We start from the raw sequence: 8,809 nt of genomic DNA, 5'->3' as shown, positions 1-8,809 counted from the left end.
TTTGGTATCAGATCATAGGGGCCTCATAAATAAGAAGAATTACGTCATTTTCTGTTCTCTGTAATAGTTTGTTTAATGATTGGTATTGTTTCTTCTTTAAGTTAATGAAGATTTTTAATTACTGAAGCAATTTCTTTGATAAATTTAGGACTAATCAAATTTCCTATTTCTTTTTGGGTCGGTTATGGTTGTGTTCCTCTAGGAATTTCCCCTTTCTATTGACATGTTCAATTTTATTGGTAAAAAGTTGTTTATAATATCCTTACATTTTAATGTTACTTTTCATACTTTCTGATATTCATAATCTGCACCTTCTATCTTTTTCTCTTTTTCTTGATCAGTTGTAGCAGAGGTATATGAGTATATTGTTTTTTTCAAAGAACTAACTTTTGACTCTGTTAATTTTTCTCTAGTATACATTCGTTTTCTATTTCATTGATTTATGTCTTTCTTTTTAAAGATTGTTCAATTTGTATTTATTTATTCACTTTTAGAGATTATTTATTGTTATGTTGCGCAGGCTGGCCTCAAACTCCTGGACTCAAGCAATTCTCCCACCTCAGCCTCTCAAGTAGCTGGGACTACAGGCACAAGCCACTATGCCTGGCTTTCATTTACATCTTTCTAACTTTTTAATTTGTCTTTGCTTTTTCATTGGGTATATTTTGCTGCTCTTTTTCTAACTTCTTGAGATGGATACTTAGATAATTAATTTGCAGCCTCTTTTTTTTTTTTTTTCAACAGGGTCTCATTCTGTCACCCAGGCTAGAGTGCAGTGGCCCAATCATAGCTCACTGCAGCCTCAAACTCCTAAGTTCAAGAGAGCTTCCCACCTCAGCCTCCTGAGTTATAGGACTACAGGTATGTGCAACCATGCCCAGTTAATTTCTTTCTTAATTTCTATTTTTGCTTTTTGGTAGACTGGTCTCAAACTTCTGGCCTCAAGTGATCTTTCCACTTCAGCCTCCCAAAGTGCTGGTATTATAAGTGTGAGCCACTGCACCCAGACCTTTTTTCTTTTCTTATATTTGTGTTTAAGACTACAATTTTCTCTAAGTATAGCTTTAGCTTCATTTCACACATTTTGTTTTGCCGAATTTCATTGTAATTTCAATAAGGACTTTAAAAAATTACCATGAGATTTCTTTAAATTGTATTCTTTTATTTCTAAGTATTTGGATAACTTTTAAAATTATTTTTTTGTTACTGATTTCTAACAATTTCACCATGTTCAGGGAATATATTCCTATAATTTAATTATTTGAAATCTGTTAAAATTCACTTTATAAACCAGAATATGATCAATATTTGTAAACATTTCATATGCATTTGATAACTATATTCTGAGATACATTCATAAGGACAGAAAGTAGATTAGGGTTTGCTAGGGGCTGGAGGAAGGTGGAATGGGATGTGACTGCTAATGAGTATGGGACTTTTTTTTTGAGGTAATGAAAATGTTTTGAAACTAGATAGTGGCGATGCTTGCAAAACTTTATGAGTATATTAAAAACCACTGAACTGTGGACTTTAAAATGGTGAGCTTTGTGGTTTATGAATTATATCTTAATAAAGCTGTTATAAACAAATATGAACCAAATCAACTGTGCCAAAATACTCTAATATGTATTAAACTTTATCTTAAATCTCAAAAAAAGAAAACTGTATTCTGCAGTTTTCTCTACCCATGAATTAAGTTATTTTTGTTAATCCAATTGTTTAATCTATATCCTTACTTATTTTTGTCTATTTATTTTATCTGTTGCTATGAGAGAGGTATTAAAATCTCCAATTGTGATTACGGCTGTGTCTATGTCTCCTTTTAGTTGTCAAGTTCTGCTTTAAAGCAAGTTCATTTGTGTAGTCCAATTTGGAATTGTTATATATTTCTAGTAAATTGACGCTTTTGTCATTATAAAATACTCCTTTTCAATCTTCAGTAATGCTCTTTACATTTATCTTATGTTAATATAGCTACACTTGATTAGTGTTTGCCTTATACAAAGTTTTCCATTTCTTGATTTTTCTTTCTGTGAATCTCTATTTAACATCTGTCATTTGCTAATTTGTGTAGAGTCACACATGTAATCCCAGCACTTTGGGAGGCCAAGGTGGAAGGATCACTTGAGACCAGTCAGGACAACAAAGCAAGACCCCATCTGTAAAAAAAATAAAAATAAAAAAATTATCCAGGTGTGGTGGCATGTATTTGTAGTCCTGGCTACTTGGGAGGCTGAGGTGAGAGGATTTCTTGAGCCAGGAGGCCAAGGTTGCAGTGAGCCATGATCATGCCACTGCATTCCAGCCTGGGTGACAGAGTAAGACCCTGTCCAAAAAAAAAAAAAAAAACAGGAGAAGAAGAAGAAAGAAGAAAGGACACCTATAGACAAATATGATTCAATGAAAAGCAAAGTGATTATATCACAACTTAAAGCAAAAGGAAGGTGAAAAAGCTAATGCCAGCAAAAGATGGTTTGATAACTTTAGAAATAAGTTTCACTTTAAAAATTTCAGGATAGGGCAGGGCATGGTAGCTCATGCCTATAATTCCAGTACTTTGGGAGTCCGAGGTGGGTAGATCACTTGAGGCCAGGAGTAAGAGACCAGCCTGGCTAACACGGTGAAACCCTGTCTCTACTAAAAATACAAAAATTAGCTGTGTGTGGTAGTGCATGCCTGTAATCCAGCTGCTTGGGAGGCTGAGGCATGGGAATAGCTTGATCCTAAGAGGTGGAGATTGCAGTGAGCCAAAATTGCACCACTGTACTCCAACCTGGGTGACAGAGCAAGGCTCTATCAAAAAAAAAAAAAAACAAAAAAAAGTCTCAAGGTAACAAGATAACAAGAGAAGCTACTTCTGCTGACCGAGAGGCAGCAGATGAGTTCCAGAAGCCATTTAGAAAATATTGAGAGGAAAGGATATCTGTTCAAACAGGTCTTTAATGAAGACCAAAGTGTCCATTCTGGAAAAAAAAAAAATGCCACAAAGGACATTCATTAGTAAGGAAGAGAAGTGAGAACCAGGACTCAAGGCAAGAAGGTATAGGCTAACTCTAGTGTTTTGTGAAAATATGGTCAGGTTTATGACCAGGATTGCCCTTACAAAGCTGCTAACCCCAGAACATTGAAGGAAAAATACAAACACCAGCTGCCAGTCTTTTGATTGTATAACAAGAAGGCCTGGACAACAAGAACACTTTTTCTGGATTGGTTTCTACTGATGCTTTGTCCCTGAAGTCAGGAAATACCGTGCCAGAAAGTGACTGCCTTTTAAAATTCCTTTGATATTGGATAATGACCCTGACCATGCAGAACCCCAAGAGATCAATGCCAAGGGTGTCAAAGTGGTCTGCTTGCCCCTAAACACAACATCTCTAAATCAGGCTCTAGCTCAGGAGGTCATGAGGACCTTTAAGGCTTATTACACATGTTACTGTATGGAAAGGACTGTCAATGCTATGGAAGTGAACTCTGATAGAAAGAACATCATGAAAGGAAGCAAACTCTGATAGAAAGAATATCATGAAAGTCTGGAAGGATTACACCATTGAAGATGCCATCACTGTTACAGAAAAAGCTGTGAAATCCATCAAGCCTGGAGCAATAAATTTCTTCTGGAGGAAACTGTCCAAATGTTGTACATGACTTCACAGGATTTAAAACAGAGCTGATCAAGGAAATCATGAAAAATAATGTGACTATGGCAAAAAAAAATGTGTGTGGGGTGAAAAGTTTCAAGATATGAATCTTGGAGGAACTTAGAGCTAATAGACACCACATGAGAGGAATTAACAGAAAATGACTTGGTGGAGATGAGTACTTCTGAATCAGTGTCAGGTAATGAGGAAGAAGACATAGAAGAAGCAGTACCAGAAAGCAAATTGTCATTAGACAATCTGGCAGAAGGGTTCTGATTATTTAAGACTGTTTTTGACTTCTTTTATAACACGAACCCTTCTATGCATGGACACTGAAACCAAAGCAAATGGTGGAAGAAGGACTAGTACTGTATAGAAACATTTTTATACAGAAATGAAAAAGCAAAAAAGTCAGACAGGAATTATAGTGTTTCTGTAAAGTTATTGTAAATGTGCCTGCCTTTCCTGCCTCCCTTCTACCTCCTCCACCTCTTCTACCTCTGCCACCCCGAGACAACAAGACCAACCCCTTCCTCCTCCTTCTCACCCTACAAAATGTGAAGATAAGAAGAATGAAGACTTTTATGATGAGCCACTTCCACTTAATAAAAAGTAAGTATATTTTCTCCTTTATATACTTTTCTTAACAACAATTTCTTTTCTCTAGCTAACTTTATTGTAAGAATACAGTATACAATAAATGTAACATGCAAAATATGTATTAATCAACTATGCTATCAGTAAAACTTCTGGTCAGCAGTAGGCTATTAGTAGTTAAGTTTTGGGGAATCAGAAGTTAAATGTGGATTTTTACTGCTCAAGGGGTCGACACCCCTAACCCTCATGTTGTTCAAAGGTCAACTGTACATGGAATTATATACAGCCTGTTGTATCCAGCTACTTTCATTTAACACAGTGCTTTTTAGAGTCATTGATGTTATTATATATATCAATGGTTTGCTCCTTTTTTATGTTGTTATGTGCATTGCTAGTTTTTTTCATTGTACTATGTGGGTATCACTAGTTCATTCATTTTTACTGTTTTGTATACCACAATTTGTTTATCCATTCACCAGCTGATGGGCATTTGGGTTGTTTCTAGTTTTTTGCTACTATGAATAAAGCTGCTATGAACATCCGCATTCAATTTCTTGTAGATATATGCTTTAATTCCTCTTGGGTAAAAACAAAGGAGTGGGATTACTGAGTTATATTATGTTTTTATATGAATGGTTATGTTATGTTATATTTAACTTTCTGAGAAACTGCTAAATTGCTCTCCAAAATGGCTGTGCAATTTCACTATCTTACTAGTGGTGAATTAGCATTCCAGTTGCTCCACATTCTTACAAACACTTGACATTTTCAGTCTTTTTAATTTTAGCCATTTTAGTGGGTGTGTAGTGGCATCTCATTGTGATTTTAAATCACATTTCCCTGATGGCTAATTATGCTGAGAATCTTTTAAAGTGTTTATTTGCCATTTGTGTATCTTCTTAAAGTATCTGTCCAAGTCATTTGCCTATTTTAAAAGTTGAATTCTTTCTCTTTATTTTTGTTACATTGTAAGAGTTTTTAAATTAATGTATTTAGATTTACTTTAATACAGGCCAATATCCCTGATGAACATTGATGCAAAAATCCTCAACAGAAAACACAAACCAAATTCAACAACACATTAAAAAAATCATTCATCATGGCCAAGTGGAACTTATCCAGGGATGCAAGGGTGGTTCAAAATACACAAATCAATCAGTGTGATACCTCATATCGACAGAATGAAGGACAAAAACCACATGATCATTTCAATTAATGCTGAAAATGCATTTGATAAAATTCAACATCCCTTCATGATAAAAACTATCAAACTGGGTGTAGAAAAAACATACCTCAATACAATAAAAACCATATATGACAGACTCATAGCTAGTATCATACTGAATTGGGAAAAACTAAAAGCCTTTCCTCTAAGATCTGGAACATGAAAAGGATACCTACTTTTACCACTGTTATTCAACATAGTACTGGAAGTGCTAGCTAAAGCAATCAGACAAGAGAAAGAAATGAAGTGCATCCAAATCAGTAAAGAGGAAGTCAAACTGTCACTGTTTGCTGATGATATAATCATTTACCTTGAAAACCCTAAAAACTCCTCCAGAAAGCTCCTAGAACTGTTCAAATAATTCAGCAACATTTCCAGATACAAAAGTAATGTACACAAATCAGTAGCTCTTCTCTACACCAACAGTGACCAAGTGGAGAATCAAATCAAGAATTCTCCAAATAATAGCTGCAAAAAAAGTAAAATACTTAGGAATATACTTAACCAAGGAGGCAAAAGACCTCTACAAGTAAAACTACAAAACCCTGCTGAAAGAAATCATAGATGACACAAACAAATGGAAACACATCCCGTGCTCATGGATGGGTAGAATTAGTATTGTGAAAATGACCATACTGCCAAAAGCAATCTACAAATTCAGTGCAATTCCCATCAAAATATCACCATCATTCTTCACAGAATTAGAAAAAACAATTCTAAAATTCATATGGAACCAAAAAGGAGCCCACATAGCCAAAGCAAGACTAAGCAAAAATAACAAATGTGGAGGCATCACATTATCTGATTTCAAACTATACTATAAAGCCATAGTCACCAAAACAGCATGGTACTTGTATAAAAATAGGCACATAGACCAATGGAATAGAATAGAGAACCGAGAAACAAACCCAAATACTTACAGCCAACTGATCTTCAGCTAAACAAAAACGTAAAGTGGGGAAAGAACACCATTTTCAAAAAATGTTGCTGGGATAATTGGCTAGCCCCATGTAGGAGAATGAAACTGAATCCTCATCTCTCATCTTATACAAAAATCAACTCAAGATGGATTAAGGACTTAAATCTAAGACCTCAAACTATAAAAATTATATTCTAGAAGACAACACTGGAAAACCCTTCTAGATATTGGCTTAGGCAAGGATTTCATGACAAAGAACCCAAAAACAAATGCAATAAGACAAAGATAAATAGCTGAGACCTAATTAAACTAAAGAGCTTTTGCATGGTGAAAGGAACAGTCAGCAGAGTAATCAGGAAACCCACAGAGTGGGACAAAATCTTCACAATCTATACATCTTACAAAGGACTAATATCCAGAATCTACGAGGAACACCAACAAATCAGCAAGAAAAAAAAAATCCCATCAAAAAGTAGGCTAAGAAAATGAACAGACAATTCTCAAAGATATACAAATGGCCAAGAAATATATGAAAAAATGTTCAACATCACTAATGACCAGGGAAATGCAAATCAAAACCACAATGTGATACCACCTTACTCCTGCAAGGATGGCCATAATAAAAAAAATAAAAAAACAGTAGATGTTGACATGGATGCAGTGATCAGGGAACACTTCTACACTCTTGGTGGGAATGTAAACTAGTACAACCACTATGGAAAACAGTGTGAAGATTCCTTAAAGAATTAAAAATAGAACTACCATTTGATCCAGCAATCCCACTACTGGGTATCTACCCAGAGGAAAATAAGTCATTGTAAGAAAAAGATACTTGCACACGGATGTTTATAGCAGCACAATTTGCAATTGCAAAATCATGAAACTTACCCAAACGCCCATCAATCAACGAGTGGATGAAGAAACTGGTATAAATATATGACGGAATACTACTCAGCCATAAAAAGGAATGAATTAACAGCATTCACAGTGACCTGGATGAGACTGGAGACTATTATTCTAAGTGAAGTAACTCAGGAATGGAAAACGAAACATCAAATGTTCTCACTGATACGTGGGAGGGCACAAAGGCATAAGAATGACACAATGAACTCTGGGGACTCAGGGGGAAGGATGGGAGAGGTGCGAGGGATAAATGATTACAAATAGGGTGCAGTGTATACGGCTCAGGTGATGGGTGCACCAAAATCTCACAAATCACCACTAAAGCACTTACTCATGTAACCAAACACCATCTGTACCCCAATAATCTAAGGAAAAATTTAAAAAATGGATTCTTTCTCTTTATTGTTGTCACATTGTAAGAGTTCATAAATTAATGTTCTCTGGATATAATTTCTTTAATATATGTAAGTTTTGTAAATATATTCTGTAGATCTGATCTGCATTTGTGTTTTCTTAACAGTGTCTTTGGAAGAGGAAAATTTTAATTTTGATGAAGTCCATTTTATCAATTTTTTATAGTTCATATTATTCTTATTTTAAGAATATTTGACTTTTAACTGATGATCACAATGATTTTGTCCTTGTGGTTTTGTCCTTGTGATTTGCTTGTATAAATTAAAAAATTATTTATTTTATGTTTTCTTCTGTGAGTTTTATAGTTTCATCCCCCACATGTAGACTTTTTACTCATTAGGAGCTAAATTTTGTATATGATATTCTGTAAGGGTCAATGTTTATATTTTTGCACATAGATATCCAATAGTTCCACATTATTTATGCAAAAGCTATCCTCTCCCATTGAATTACCCTGGCATTTTTGTTGAAAACCAATTGAATATATATCTATATCTATATCTATATCTATATCTATATATTTCTGGACTCTATTCTGTTTCATATCTATATATCTGTTGCTATGACAATATCACACTGTCTTTTTACTGTAGCAGTGTGTAGTATGCCTTGAAATTTTATAATGAAAGTCCTTTAAATTTGTTTTGTTTCACAAATTTGTTTTGGCTATTCTAGGTCCCTTGCATTTCTGTGTAAACTACAGAATCTGCTTGACAATTTCTGCAAATAAAAAAAAAAAAAAAAAAGGCCTGCCAGATATTTTTGGGAGGAGAAACTATTGTGTTGAATTAATAGATCCATTTTGAAAAAAAATGACCTCTTAATAACATTGAGTGTTCTATGACTTTCTATTTATTTAGGTCTTCCTTAATTGCTTTCAGCAATGTCTAATGTATAGTAACTGCACATGCTAAAAATTTTTTTCCTTAGTATTTTCTATCTTCAAGCTATATTGTAGATGGAATTTTTAAAATTTCACGTTTGATTTTTTGTTGCTAATATATAGAAATGCAATTTATTTTTAAACATTGGCTTTGTATCCTGCTATGTTGGCAAACTTGCTTATTATTTCTAGTAGCTTTGTGATAGATTGATTTTAGTAGCTTTTTCATA

The 8,809-nt window shown here is 34.4% G+C and overlaps 1 long non-coding RNA gene across 1 annotated transcript in view; it reads left to right on the top strand.

Moving 5' to 3' along the window:
- The first annotated feature begins 3,639 nt into the window (after positions 1–3,639).
- Positions 3,640–8,809, top strand: part of LOC134761129 (uncharacterized) — a 97,250-nt gene continuing 92,080 nt past the window's right edge. The window contains exon 1 of the long non-coding RNA XR_010139414.1: positions 3,640–4,250. This is a non-coding gene — a long non-coding RNA (uncharacterized LOC134761129). The remainder of the gene's footprint in view (positions 4,251–8,809) is intronic.

The sequence above is a fragment of the Pongo abelii genome, chromosome 2 (genome assembly GCF_028885655.2).
Source record: "Pongo abelii isolate AG06213 chromosome 2, NHGRI_mPonAbe1-v2.0_pri, whole genome shotgun sequence".
NCBI classification, from domain to species: domain Eukaryota; kingdom Metazoa; phylum Chordata; class Mammalia; order Primates; family Hominidae; genus Pongo; species Pongo abelii.
This window is presented reverse-complemented; position numbering and strand designations above follow the sequence as displayed.